The following is a 15,100-nucleotide window of genomic DNA, read 5'->3' as shown; positions in this document are numbered from 1 at the left end:
TAAATTTCCTCCAAATAGGCTTATTTGTGGGGTAGCTACTGCTACAGCTGTCATTTATTGGGTGTCACTACATTCTAGGCCCTGTGCCACGAGCTAATTTTACTTCAATTCTTACAACAGTCCTGTGAAGCAAATACTTTTATTGTGCTCCTATTTTACAAAAGAGGAGAGGGAGGCTTGAGGAGGATACATGACTTTTCCAAGGTCACACTGCTAATGAGTGGCAGAGCTAAGATTTAAACACAGACCTGTGGAATTCTGGAGCCTGCTTTCTTAATCTTTATCTGTAGTGCCTGGTGCAAATATGCTTTGGACAGGACATCATTCCCACCTAGCCTATGTGCCTGGCTATGGCTAAATCCCAGAGGTGGACATAGATAGGACTCAGAGTAGGCCCCTTCATGGAGATACTGCTTTGTTCTTAATATATCAGCATGCAGGATCCTGGAAAGACTCCTCTGGAGTTAAGAAATTCCACACTTTTTGGGGGGGGGGTAGAGTGGAAGCTTGTTCCATTTTGAGGATCCCTGTGGTCTTTTCTATATGCAGCTAAGCGCCCTGCATTTCAGCACCGGTGTGTGGGAAAGGATGGGGTTGAGGGCAGAGGGGACAGCAGAGAGGAGAGAGCATCTTTGGCAGGGTCAAGCACTGTGCAGCAGAGTCCTAGAATGAGGGCCCAGTAGATAGGCTGACCAGAGATTTTCTAAAGAGATATTAACACCCCTACTTCAGCAGAATGAAATTTCCTGAGTTGGAACCTGTATCTTAGTTTCACCACACTTGTAGGTGGGCATGTAGGCTTTCTCATTAGGCATATTGAAGTTATTAATTGTGGACACACTCATATTGCTTCAAATGATGGATGCTGGCGGTCAGGATGCTGGGGTGAGGGAAGCCCAGGAAACCACAGCCTTGGGGAGTGGGGACTGTCTTAGCAGGAAGCCCCGAGGCTTCCTAAACTTCTTAGCTTCAACCTGTGATTGGAATTTGCCCTCAAGGGTGAGACCAAAGCACTTCTAGGAGCCCACTGGCCATTCTAGAAGTCAGACATTTCATGGTCCCTCATCTCCTTCTATATTTTCTGTAGTTTCACTATGCTTTTCCTGTTCATGCCTTCTAGCTCCTCTCTCTGTCTTATTCCAACGTCATGAGAGGATCAGTTGGTGTTTAGTCTCATGCTGCCTAATACAGTGCTGCTATTGGTAACAGTCTTATTACCAGGCTTCTTCAGAGGTTGCTGATCTCCTTATGTTTAGTTTATAGGTGACACCTTTTACAATAGGTTCCAATCCCTGGCCCAGGCAGTGGCAGGAACGTGTCTGGTTACCTTTTTTAGAAAGAGGGGTACCCTTTTCTGCATTATCTCTTTGTTATTGTCTTGTCAATTAAATACCCATTCTAACAGGTGTGAGGTAGTATTTCATTGTGGTTTTGATTTGCATTTCCTTAATAGCTAGTGAAGTTGAATATATTTTCATATATCTGTTGGTTGGTTGTACATCTTCTTGTGCAACATGTCTGCTCAGGTCCTCTGCCCATTTTTTAATTGGATTGTTGCAGTGTAATATACAGATCTTGTGTCTTAGAAACATACACTTGAAACCTATGATCCCATTAACCAATGTAACCTCAATAAATTTAGTAAAAATTTTTAAAAAAGGAAAAAATACATTAAAAAAAGAAAGGGGTAGCAGTCACTAAAGCTTAGTTTTTTTTCTTTCCACACAACATTCTTATGTTAAAAATCCAAGTACCACTAATAGAAAGTAATACATTTGTATTAGTATTATCCAATTGGTGTTTGATTTTGGTCAATACAATCACTGGTATCTTTGTAGAAGCAGAATCGCATTTCAGTACCTTTTATACTCTACATTAATTGACTTGCTCTGATATGTAGCAGGTCTTCGAAAAGCATCTAACTCCAGAGGTAGAAATAGATAGAGCTCAAAGTCAGGCTTTTCCTGAAGATGCTGCTTTATTTGGTTCTCCCTGTGGCTTGGGGTGGGGGGCGGGCAGCCTAGGAGTTGTCCCTAGGAACTTCTTCCTACAGAGCTCTGGGAAATCCATGATGGCTCCTTCCAAAATCTAGCTAAGTTTGGTGTAGTCATCAGTACTCAATACATCACTGGATATGAGCAACCTCTCAGTCCCTGTCCTGTTTTTAGCTATTTCTGCCTCTGTGCTTTGTAGGTAGCTTCCTCAATAAAATAGTTTTTGATTTAAAATCATCAATAAACTGAACAAACTGAAGCAATGGTTTTCCTTCTCTCTTCCCCCATATCTATTCCCCCTCTTCTTCCTTCCCCTTCCTGGCTAGGCATATTGACTCCATCTAGAGACTGGATTTCCCAGCCTAGGCTGGCTGTCCTAGACATTCTAGATAAGGAGATGTAAATTAAAGGGGTTTCTGCAACTTCAGGTTATATCGGGTCATAGCTGCTGCACTGTGCTGCCATCTAGCCATCCAGAAGGTTACTGGCTACCAGCCATCTTTGGGAATGACCTCAGCTAAAACAGCTGTCTCATCCAAGGCCATGCCCCCTTTCTGGAGCAGCATGAAACCAATAACTGGTTAAGGGACACAAAGACCCAACTTCCCATCCTAATTCTAAGGACCATCTCTGAGTCAGGGTTCCCTGTAAGGTCAGTTGAGACCTTGAGACTATCCCATAGCCAAAACTTCTCCCTTTACCCAATTAGAGGTCTCTTCTCTCCACCCCCCACACCTCTGCACAGGTGCTGATCTCACCTTAAGGAGTACTCCTGTGCAATAATCCCCATCACAAAGAGTGTTTTCTGTGTTTGCCCACCTCTCTGCCTACCTTTCTACAGGTTGGAACATAGGGAAGGTGGTGGTGAGCCAGCTTTGACCATATGGGTAAGGACAATGACTTTCAGGGTGAAGGAACAAGATAGAAAGTACTTGGGTCAACGGATGACTTCCTGGATCAAGCACCCCATGAAACCTGGATCACTGACTACCTGCATGCTTCTAATCTGTTACGTGAGAGATTAATCAACTTTGATCTTATTTGAGCCATTCTGTTTTGGGCTCTGTGTGTTAGAGGAGCTTAGCTTTACCCTAGGAGTTGGAGAAACTGATCTACTTCTGTTGGATAATTTAGAGGCTTGTAGATTGCAGTAAGGATTCTGGACTTTATCTTAAGGGCAATCGGTCTTTGCTCCATCTTTAGGAATTTTGTATATTGTTTGTCTACAGAAAGAACTGTGGACCAGAACTGAGTTTCTTAGCTCTTAGAACAGAATTGCCTTGACATAACTTAAAAAAAATTTAGTTAAAATAACTTTTACACTTCTTACATTTAGTTGGAATGACTCAAAAAAATTTTTTGCATTATCCTCACAAAATCTGAAGTTGTAGACTTCAAATTAATAAAGGCAGAATAAGAAGCTCATGAATTCTCTTTGGACTTTTCTTTGAACCACCGTTCCTTTGAATCTCTCTTCACTGGAAGTAGATTTGATTTTTCAATCCCGTCTGGCAATCATGTGGAATTTGAGTGGAAAATAGGATTAGAGCTAAAAATTCCTTGGAGGAAGGAATGATTAGTGACTCTCTCTATAAAACCAAAGAACAGTAATTAAAGCCACAAAGACTTGAAATGTTAATGCTTTAAAAATTTCCTCATAACATGCATGACCACATTACCTCCTTGGTTTAGAAAGCAAACTAAATTCATATGTTTTCCTGAGGGAAACAGAAGCAATAGCACCTAGCAAAATTCCCTGTTAGATTATCTTCTGAAAATCATATAGCAAACAGTTCTCAATCTGGTTCTTCTCCACACCCTTCTTGGCATTGGTTTGTTTTTTTTTTTTTTTTTTTTTGGACACACAGGCATAATTATTCAGCTAGGTGGCCTAGGTTGGAATTTCACTTATTGCTATCCAAATAAAACACTCCTTTTCCTGAAATCAGTGGACTGCACCAACTCCTCTTGCAGAGCCTGGCTAAGACTGTGCTGGGAACTTGAGCCCTCTCACAGGCTCTTCCTAAGATCTTTTCCTCTCAAAGCCTCTAGAGGAACAGAAGCTTCTCTAATAGAGCCACAGATTGCAAAACGGTCCCATGTCCACCAGCTCTTCCACCCCTCAAGCATTTCCCATCAGTTCTCTACTGGTCTCTCCCGAGATGCTTTAAATGAAAACTATATAATGTATGGTTTTCCTCTTCTGTGTACAAGACCAAGATAAGCTAGTTTTCTACTAAAATATATGTAGCACACTTACTTATGTTTTCTCCCACAGAACAGTGGTCTTCAACCAGGGATAATTTTGTTCCCCCCACCCCAGGGGTTATTTGACAATGTCTAGAGATATTCCTGGTTGTTACAACCGTGGAAGCTACTGGAATACTGAGTAGAGGCCAGGGAAGCTGCTGAACGCCCTGCAGCACATGGGATGGTCCCGCAACAAAGAATCGTCTGGCTCAAAATGTCAGCAGTGCTGATGTCGGGAAACTGCTGCAGTCAGATATAAAATTTTATTGAATATTTTCCAAATTCATTGGTTATCATATACTTTGCATTTTATTCAGGAGCAGTATTTGGAAACAAAATTTGTCCCTTAGATTATAGTTGCCATGTTTAGCAAGTAAAAATACAGGAAGCTGAGTTAGATTTGAGGGTTTTACTTATATGAAAAAATTTATCTGTTATTCATATGAAATTCAAATTAAACTGGGCATCTTGTATTTTATCTGGCAACCCTACCTTAGATGGAGACATTTGCCTTAGTTTTTAACTGGTAGAACTGCTTTTATATCTTCATTTAAAGCACTGCTTTTAATTAAAAGATGCTCACTGGTTTTAAACATCTTTTATGTTAATGTGGTACATAAACAAACTAATTATCTTTCAGAAAGACCATATTACTATGAACACAGCTTGAGACTATCTTTAGTTTCTTCTTTGAAAATTATGTCAATCTGATTTTTGTTAACATTGATATGAAATGGTAAACATTTTTATGCTCTTATGCTTTGCTAGGAATGGTGTACAGTTATTCTGGACCTGGGCCCAGTTTGTCCCATGACCTTACCCTAAATATACAAATCAGGTCTTTCAATTTCTTTTCTGGCAGGAGCATCTATTGCCTTCTTCACTCTCAAAATAAAACTAAGTAGTTCTTATTTGAGAAGAGTATGAATAATCAGTACTGATAATCTCAGATAAAATCTAACATACCACCCACATCACCACAAGAAAAGCGACAATAAGACACAAACAATAATATTTGTCTTTCATGAAAATATATCCTAGGTCTGTGTGAGCCGGGGTCAGAAGACTTGAATCCTGGTTGAGGTTCTGCCACTGGCTTACTCTGGGTGCCTCACTGATTTTCTGAGGTTCAGTTTCATTCATAGACAAGTTGGGCCCTTGAAGCAGGTGGACCTGAAGAGGTGTGTCAGTTGACGGGATTCTAGCATTGTGGCCGAACTTGACTGAGAACCAGAATGTGGGCAGCAGCTGAGTCCTGCAGATTGGGTACACACAGTGGGCCGCAGAGGGATGTCTGCTTCTTAGGGGGGCTGACCTTGAGCACTAGCTATCTGGCTTCATGGTGCAGATGAATTCCAGGAGACACAGGGATGCCCCTGCACTAAGCTCAGTTTTTGTTGGCCCGCCAGTAGAAAATGACATGAAATTTTAAAAAAACTTACTACTGCTAAATTAATTTAGTCCTTTTAAACCATGTTATTGTATATGTCTGTGAAAATCATAAGAAAAATATGTTTAATTGCTCCCTGTTAGCATCCAGGCCCATTATGGTCAAGTCTGGGTCTGTGCATGTCTATGGGCTGTGGAGCCATGGATGAGGAGGAACACCTCCTGGGTTTCATACTGTTGTTCATTGGGCATCATCCATTTCCCCTCCTGTCCCACCCCTCTGGGACTTTGATGTCCTTGGCCTCAAATTCTGGAAACTACGCTCCACAAGAGAAGGAATTTTTGCCCATTTTGTTTATCTGTGCACCCCAGAAGAGTGTCTGGGGTATAGTTGGTGCCCAGTAAACATTTTTTGAATGAATGACTGTCATGCCTCCTTTATTCTAAGCCAGCTTTGCAATTGTAGTCAGAATCCTTCTTTACCCGTTCCCACTTCAGACATTTTCACCGTAGGATGTGCCAACAGGGTGGTGTTGAGCTCCCAGGGCAGTGGAGGTGGGATGGGGGTAGGGCTGGGGGGTGGGAATAGTTTCCAATCTGACTGTGAGGGGTAAGAGAATCTGAGGACAGTGGTCGAGCTTCCAAAAGGACCAAAGCAGAGCAAAGTTGACTAAGGTAGGGAAATGAAACCTCTTGATATTTTACAGCTACAAGAAAAATAAAAAAGAGTTCCCCAATTCCTTTTCTGGAGACCATTATTTTTCAAGAAAACTAACATGCATATAAAACCCTTCATTTTAAAAACAATGCCACAGACAAAATATAAACTTGTACACAGTGTTCCAGGTTATAAACATCTCTACCATGTATTCTCTCCCTGGATTCTTACAACATCCTGCCAGCCAGGCAGAAGGGGGATCTGTGCCCTTCTTCTTTACATAAAACAGGACCCTGAAGCTCAGGGAATTGAAGTGAACTGCTCAGGCCAACACATGGCGGAACCTATCCCAGGCCGCAACTCATTAGAAGTCACATGCCGTGCCCATCCTTCTGAGCCAGGCTCTCTCTATACAAACTTTAACGTGCTTTGTGGTTCAGTAATATTAAAATATATTAGAATTGACAATCACAAAATGTCATGGTTGGCAAATTAAATTTTAAAGAATAATTTGGATAACTGCCAATTTACTAATTAAATTAACTCTTACCTATACTTATATTTATTACACATGGAACCACAAGCTGCTAAACTTTAAGAAATCCAAAATTTATTATTTTCTGCCAATACAGAAAAAGCTTGAGAATATCACATTAAAAATGAAGACATTTGAAGTATTTTCTACTTTTCTGGTTAGTAGTATCATAGCACGAAAATAAATATTCACACCAGGGGCTAAGGAAAAGATAAGGAAACCCATTTCATCCTAAAATACATTGAGTACAGCTTTTCCATGTGAACTTCGTCTAATTGCTGTCATTTCTGAGTTCTCACTGTTATTCTAATTTTTTATTGATTTTTATTTTTTACTTGCCACGGCTGTACAATGCTCCAAGTTGCAGCTTTGCCCCAGTGAGTTTATACTTCTCTAAACTTTTACTGACTTGTTCATTTCTAGATTTTTCTTAAGTTCTAAATCAGATCCACAGGCCACAGAGAAGGATAGACTGTAGCAGGTGAGAAGCAAGAAGGGTCCCACCCGGTGTCCGGCAAAGGTCAAACCTGCACCATATGTATGCCAGGAACCCGGCTCTGTGTCTTGGGAGTGAACATGAAGAGTTGTTTCATGTCACCAACAGTTGAAAGCATCCCTGAGGTACCGAGTCCTGATTTCCCCAGGCCAGTCAAATGCAGTGCTGATCCCTAAAACTTTTCCATTTTCCCCATTTGGGGAGAAAAGTAAAACCTTACAGCAACCCTGAATGACACTTCAGAAAACCCAACCCCTAGATTCAGCTCTGTTATTGTGGTTAGGGTTCCTTGTGAAAGCTACCTGCCATGCGTAGAAAGTGAGGAAATTAAGCTGGAAGATTTGCAAAGCCTTTTTGTTGTAAATTTTATTTTCCTTTATTTTTTCCTCTCTGCTGTGATTCATTTATGCCACATTAGGAGAGTTCCATGTATGAATGACCCATCCCCCTACTTCCTATCCGTATTTCCCTGTGCTCAGCTGCACTTGTAAAGAAACAGACTTGAAGAGGAATGTTTAAAATCCACAATATATGAAGAACTTCTCCAAAATCTCTCACCAATCTGTTTCTGATGATAAATACCAGATGCTACAGAGGAAGATTAACTATACAGACAACCTGCATGGAAATTACATAGTAATGGCAAGGAAGGGGCCCTGAGGGATGTGGGATTTCATTTTGAACTTGGCAAAAATATCTGCTTCTGCCTCCAAAGGGCAGTAGTTTAGGGTTGCTTTAGGTTCATTCATACATATATGTTCATTGTTGTTTCTTTTCTTTACAAAGGAATTGCATTTGCTGTGCATTTTTTTCTTTTTTCCTTTGGAAGAACGGCCTTTGTGTCTGAGTTGTGGAGATCAGGATGCTGTGGGCAGCTGCTTGACCTCATATTTGGTGAGAAAGAGTTAGGGAGTTTATTCAATGAGGACAATAGTTGATAGGGCAAATCCCGAGCAACAGCATGGTGTGACCTGTAACCTAAGGCTTCACAAAACTCTCTGGGTTCAAAATCATCCCTCCTCTATTTTTCTCACTCTCTACTTATTTTTCCTCCTTTGTCTCATCCCTGACCCCTTTGATCTTTGTCTTGCTCCCTCTCTCCTTTCCCTAAATATTGCCTGCATCTACAGTTCACTTTTGAAAGTTATGAAATATTTCAGGCATATGTAAAGGTATAAGAATAATGCAACAAGCATTCATTCCTACTATTCCGCTAAGTTTGTTACAGCAAATTATTGAAGCTCCTCCTTAAAATTCTACCCTTCATTCACCCACCAGAAATTAACCACAATACTTTACTTGCAAATCATTTACCTGTTACAGACTATAATACAAAGTGTTAAAAAAATCAAACTTCTTACTGAAAAATTGCATTCCCAGTTTTTATTATAAAAATCAGTGCATTTAATTAAAGGTCTAAAGAGAAACAGGAAACAAAGTTATTCAATGGACTTTCATTGAAATACTGGATCCTCTGCCCATCTCCTGGGCAGGGACGTGTACCAGCAGGGCTTTCCACCACCGTCAGCACAGCTGTGTTCAGAAGTCTTTTTCCGAATCTGTATACATTTAATGCTTTCTTGGTTGGTTCTCAGACTCTTTTTCTCCTGGACTTTGCTCAACTGCCCAGTGTTTCTCTCCTGTCTCATTACAGGACTCACCCCAGTGACATTCACTACTTGGACAATTTATTCTGGAATATAAAATGTTCCCTCTCTGCTCTCTGCTCCGCACCAAGTGATTATAGTTCACTTTCCATGCACCCTTTTTATTAAAATTATTTGGTGAAAAAGGATGAAGACCATTCACATCAGGGTGGAGCATGAGGTCATGGAGCGGGGTGCTTCCCCGCCCTTCTGAGGCAGTGTGACTGGCAAACACAGCAGAGGGCACGGTCCTTGGGCCTCTGTTCCTCTTTGGGAAATGCTAATGGTTTAGGGGCAGCAGAGTCATCCTTGGCAACTGGGCCTCCCCTGACATCCATTGAGAAGATGTCAATCCCTGATGCCAGGACTGGGAGAGACCTCTGCTCCCATCAGGCCCAGCAGATGTGCTTTGATGGAGGTGCCCTTGATGTGAAGGTCTGGTCTCAGGTTTAGGTCTATGTCAGGCAGTTACTGAAGGCAGTGGCTGGATGTCCAAAGAGCCGAGTGCCTCTTGTGCAGCACCCCTAAGTGTAAGTCCAGTATTAGATGTTGGAAAGTTTGCTATTTTAATATCAATTACAGTTAACAACACCAAATAGATGCCCTGGCTGATGTGGCTCAGTGGACTGAGTGCTGGCCTGTGGACTGAAAGGTCACAGGTTGTATTCCCAGCCAGACACATGCCTGGGTTATGGGCCAGGTCCCCAGTTGGGACCGCACAAGAGGCAGCTGATCAATGCTTCTATCCCACATCAATGTTTCTCTCCCTCTCTCTAAACATAAATGAATAAATAAATAAAATCTTAAAAAATACAAATAGAGTGCATGGTTTTGAGAGTAAAATTGGAGAGTAAAAAATGTCTAATCAATGACTCAACATTCAAAGAGTGTTGAAAGTCAGATTACAACACTAGCTTTTCCAAAATAATGTTATTAAAATATTTTCCAAATTGGTATTTTTTTCCTGGTTACAATATGATTTATTTATATCTTTGGTAAATAGTTAACTTCCAGGATGTCTGTGAAGTAAGTATGATTTAGTGTAAAAAGTACAGGCTTTGGAGACAAACAGAATTGGGTAAAAAAATCCTCATGTAATCACTTTTCAGGATAAGTTATTTACCCTTGGTTTCTCCAAGTCCCAGTTCCTTAGTGTGGCTACATAGTTGTCTGTGTAGCCTTATTTCTCATCATTATCTACTACATACTTTCCCCTCCTGAAGTGTTGAATTATACATAGTTCTCAACGCACAAATACTATTTCTCTACTCCATGTCTTTACTGAAGCTATTATGTCTGCTGAGAACTCCTTCCCTGGGCATCTGCTTACAGAGTGCTGACCTGACACTGCTTCATCTCCTAGTCCTCTGCGACTCTCTCATGACAAATGATGTTGAGCATCTATTCATATGCTTATTTCCATCTGTAGATCCTCTTTGATGGTGTGTCTGCTCACATCTTTTTTTCCAGTTTTAAATTGGATTGTTTGCTTTCTTGTTGAGTCTTAAGAGTTCTTTGTATATTTTTAGATACAAGTTCTTAAACACATGTGTTTTGCAAATACTTTTTCCAGTCTGTGGCTTATCTTTTTTTAATCTTTTCATTCTCTTAATAGAATTTGTTATATTTTCATCATTTAACTTTTTTTTCCTTTGAGACTGTTTCTGTGACCCATTGATTATTTAGGAGCATATGTTTCATTTCCAAGTGTTTGTAGAGTTCACTGTTGTCTTTATGTCACTGAGTCCTAGCTTGATTCTAGTGTGGTAAAAGAATATATTTTGTATGATTGCGTTAAAAAGTTTTGTTGAGGTTTGCTTTATGACTCAGTATATGGTTGGTCTACCTTGGTGAATGTTTCATGAGTCTTACAATGTATGTCCTGCTGTTGTTGGATATAACATTCTATAAATGTCAATTAAATCCTGTTGTTTAAATTTTTCTAGAGTTTTGCTTATTTTCTGTATTAGTTCCATCAATTGCTGAGAGTAGAACATAACTATAATTTTCCTATTTATTCCTTCATTTCTATCAGTTTTTACTTCATGTACTTTGAAGCCCTATTGTTTGGCTTACACATTTAGAATTGCTATAACTTCTTGGTGGGCTGGCCCATTTATTGTTTTATTTTTAATTATATATTATCAATTATGCTATTATAGTTGTCCCAATTTTTCCCTTTGCTCCCCTCCACCAAACACCCACACCCCCTCAGGCAATCCACACACCATTGTTCATGTCCATGGTTCATGTGTACGAGTTCTTTGGCTACTCAGTTCCTATACTGTACTTTACATCCCCATAGCTATTCTGTAACTATTTATTTGTACTATATCCTTTCACATCTTCACCCATTCCCCCATACTCCCTCCCTTCTGGCAACCATAAAATGCTCTCTGTATTTATGATTTTATCTCTCATTTGCTTAGTTTGTTTTTTAGATTCAATTGTTTTTGATTTAAAGATTTTATTTATTTATTTTTAGACAGAAGGGAAGGTTAGGAAGAGAGGGAGAGAAACATCAATGTGTGGTTGCCTCTCACATGCCCCCACTGGGGGCCTGTCCACAACTTAGGCATGTGCCCTGACTGGGAATCAAAATGGCAACCCTTGGTTTGCATGCTGGCACTCAATCCACTGAGCCACACCAGCCAGGGCTAGATTCAATTGTTGATAGATATGTGTTTATTGCCATTTTATTGTTCATAGTTTTGATCTTCTTTTTCTTAAATAAATCCCTTTAATATTTCATATAATAATGGTTTGGTGATGGTGAACTCCTTTAGTTTTTTCTTGTCTGGGAAGCTTTTTATCTGCTCTTCGATTCTAAATGATAGCTTTGCTGGGTAGAGCAGTCTTGTCTGTAGGTCTCTCCTTTTCATAAGTTTGAATATTTCTTCCCTATCCCTTCTAGCCTGCACAGTTTCTTTCGAGAAATCAGCTGACAGTTTTATGGGAACTTCCCTGTAGGTAACTAACTGCTTTTCTCTTGCTACATTTAAGGTTCTCTCTTTATCTTTAATCCTTGGCATTTTAATTATGATGTGTCTTGGAGTGGGCCCCTTTGCATTCATCTTCTTTGGGACTCTGTGTGCTTCTCAGACTTGTATGTTTACTTCCCTCACCAAATTAGGGAAGTTTTCTGTCATTATGTTTTCAAATAGATTTCCAATTTTTTGCTCTTTCTCTTCTCCTTCTGACACTCTTATGATGTGAATGTTCGACCTCTTAAAGTTGTTTCAGAGGCTGTTTATACTATCCCCATTTTTTAAATTCTTTTTTCTTGTTGTTCTGATCAGTTGGTTTTTGCTTCCTTATGTTCCAAATCATTGATTTGATTCTCAGCTTCATCCACTCTACTGTTGTGTCCCTATAAATTGTTCTTTATTTTAATTAGTATATCCTTTGTTTCTGACTAGATGTTTTTAACGCTGTTGAGGTCCTCACTAAGTTCCTTGAGCATCCTTATAGTCAGTGTTTTGAACTCTGCATCTGATAGCTTGCTTTTCTCCATTTTGTTTTGTTATTTTTCTGGAGTTTTGATCTGTTCTTTCATTTGGGCCATGTTTCTTTGTCTCCTCATTTTGGCAGCCTCCTTGTGTTTGTTTCTATGTATTAGGTAGAGCTGCTTTGACTCTGTGTCTTGGTAGTGTTGCCTAACTTAGTAGGTTTCCTGTAGGGTCCAATGGCATGGACTCCCCATCACTCAAGCTGTGTACTCAAGGTGCACCCTCTTTGTTGGCTGAGTATACCCTCCTCTTGTAATTGAGCCTTGATTGCTATTGGCAGGTAAACAGGATGGATTTAGCCAGGCTAGTCAGATGTAAGGGCTGCCTGTGACCACTGTTCACCAACCTCTGCCCCCCCATGAAGGGTCAGCTGTTCAGGGGCAGGGTAGTTGTGCTCTGACATGGTCTGTAGCTGTCCACTGGATGCACAGGCGCTGGGGTTTCCCAGTCAGTACAGACCAAGGGCAGCTCCCACCTGTGTTTTGCCTGGGCCAACCCTGCATGGGCTATAGAGCAGTCTGAGATGGCTGCTACTTGTGCTGAGCTTGGTTCCCAGGCAAAGGCAAGCTATGAATCTAGGCTGGCTGTTGCTAGTGCCCTACCTGGGGCTATTTAGCAAGTAGTATGGGGGCTTGGGGCTCACTGAAGCCAGCTGTTGCTTTTGATAGCATTTAGGAAGTTGTGAAGCACGAACCAAAATTTGAGGGAAATTTGAAGGTAACTGATTTGAGCTAACTTAGGACTCCCTGTTCTCCTTGAAGCTTCCTCCAATTTCAGAAAGCATGCATGTCTATCACTTGATTTGGATTTCTGTTATATCTTATGGACACTGAATTTCACTTCTCTTGTCTTCATAATACCAGGCCCAGGTGTTGTTGTTCATGGTAGGTAGCTTGGCTAGTAATTGCTGAATTAATTAAAATTGGAATATTATTGAAAAATAAAAAAGCATGTCTCTTATTGTCTATGCCAGCTCCATTGCTCAAGCTACTCATCTCAGCCTTTCAACTCTTAGGGTAATTCCTAGGACCCCATCCCTCTTCTTTCTGGAATCTTAAGCCTTTTTGCTCACTAGTAGCAAATTTTGTCTTCATATGTATGTAGATTTACCCTGTCATCTCCTTTAAAACCTTTATCTTGGGTCTTCCGCTCCTATCTTATTTCTTTCCTTCTTATATGGGATCTGTGTCATATTCCCAATAATCTTGTACCTGTTCCTGTTCCTAACACTAATTTCTCTTCAGTAATCCCCTGCTGGTCTGCTGTTTGTGTGTGTGTGTGTGTGTGTGTGTGTGTCTTCTGGAGGAGAGAGCAGCTGTGGGATCTCTTGCAGTTTGATTTCCAGCAACCTAGTTAATGAGAAATGCTCAGAGCAAGGGTGCCAGGTGACTTTCTTCTAATACTATTCAGCGGCATTTCCTCATTTCGTTTTCCATGGCATTTTTGCTTATTTAATATGATTTGTGGATTCATAAAACCCTTCCTGCTATGGTATCTATGCAACAATGGCATTCCACCTTCTATCCATGACAATGCAAATCCATTAATATTATATTTAGGCTTTTACTCTTTTTTACCTCCTCAAAAATCCATATGCTCAGGCCTTCCAATATCACCAATTCTCTTTCTCAAGTTAGTCAACCAACAGTCTTTCTGATCAATCTCCAACTTTTTATTGAATCTACCATCCATTTACTTGTCTTTAAATTCTTTGCCACAGTCATTCCATCTCTGTACCTTGACTCATGTAGCATAGTCCATATGGAATGCCTTCCCCTGTGCCAATCTAAATCCAATGTACCCATCCTTCAAGATTGGCTAAAGTCCTGATTCTTCTCTTAGGCCTTTGCCAAGCGTTGCCGTACATTAAAGCCTTTGTCTAAAACCACACTAGACTAGTGATCTGCTTCACAAAATGGTACCTCCTAATCATCTACAGTTACCTCAAATATGTAGACTTTGTTTTACCAACTATCCCTCCAAAAAAAGCCTGAAAAGGATTTTATTCCTGACTTTCATTTAGTGTTTGAATTTTTCCTCTCCAAGGATTCTACATCTGAACATGGAATTGAATTATGGAAGTTAAGAGTTGAAAGGGACATTCAGGGCTCTCTAGTTCAACTTTCCCTAAGGGATCACACTGAATGATTACTTGTCACAAACCTTTCATCTTCGCTCACAGCTCCATTTCACAGATGCTTACTCATCCAGATATAAAGATCCTAACAGAACCTGCACCATGGCTCCCAAGTTAAGAAAAACATGAGGGATAAGAATAGATGCCAAGGTCAGGTCCCCTGAGTTTAGATGACTATCACTACATGAAGTCATTTTACCCATCTTTTGAAAAATATTTCTTTTTCAGGGAAAATATTGTCTGGAATATTCATTAAAAAGCTGTGATTCAGGTCATCCCACACATACATGAACGGTTTGCAGATAGTATGCTTCCTGGTCGAAATATGAAATGATTTTGATGAACTCTGAAGAATCCTCTTCAGCAGCCAGGAAAAGACACTGGAGCCAACTACCCATACCAGGCATAATTCCTGAAGGTTTCAGCTTTCTGTGTGGTTCTCTGGAACAATATTCAGCCTGGTTGTGAAATCAGCCCCACAAAGGT

At 40.3% G+C, this 15,100-nt stretch overlaps 1 long non-coding RNA gene across 1 annotated transcript; it reads right to left on the bottom strand.

The window, feature by feature from the left end:
• Window positions 1–1,894: 1,894 nt before the first annotated feature.
• On the bottom strand, window positions 1,895–13,117 carry LOC118499474. The gene is made up of 3 exons (XR_004901961.1): window positions 12,699–13,117; window positions 9,649–9,652; window positions 1,895–1,905 (listed from the first exon to the last, which is right to left on the bottom strand). It is a non-coding gene; the product is annotated as an uncharacterized LOC118499474 (long non-coding RNA).
• Between the last annotated feature and the right edge of the window lie 1,983 nt (window positions 13,118–15,100).

The sequence above is a fragment of the Phyllostomus discolor genome, chromosome 3 (assembly GCF_004126475.2).
Source record: "Phyllostomus discolor isolate MPI-MPIP mPhyDis1 chromosome 3, mPhyDis1.pri.v3, whole genome shotgun sequence".
Taxonomy (NCBI): domain Eukaryota; kingdom Metazoa; phylum Chordata; class Mammalia; order Chiroptera; family Phyllostomidae; genus Phyllostomus; species Phyllostomus discolor.
Note: the sequence above shows the minus strand (reverse complement) of the source record. Positions and strands in the feature narration are given on the sequence as shown.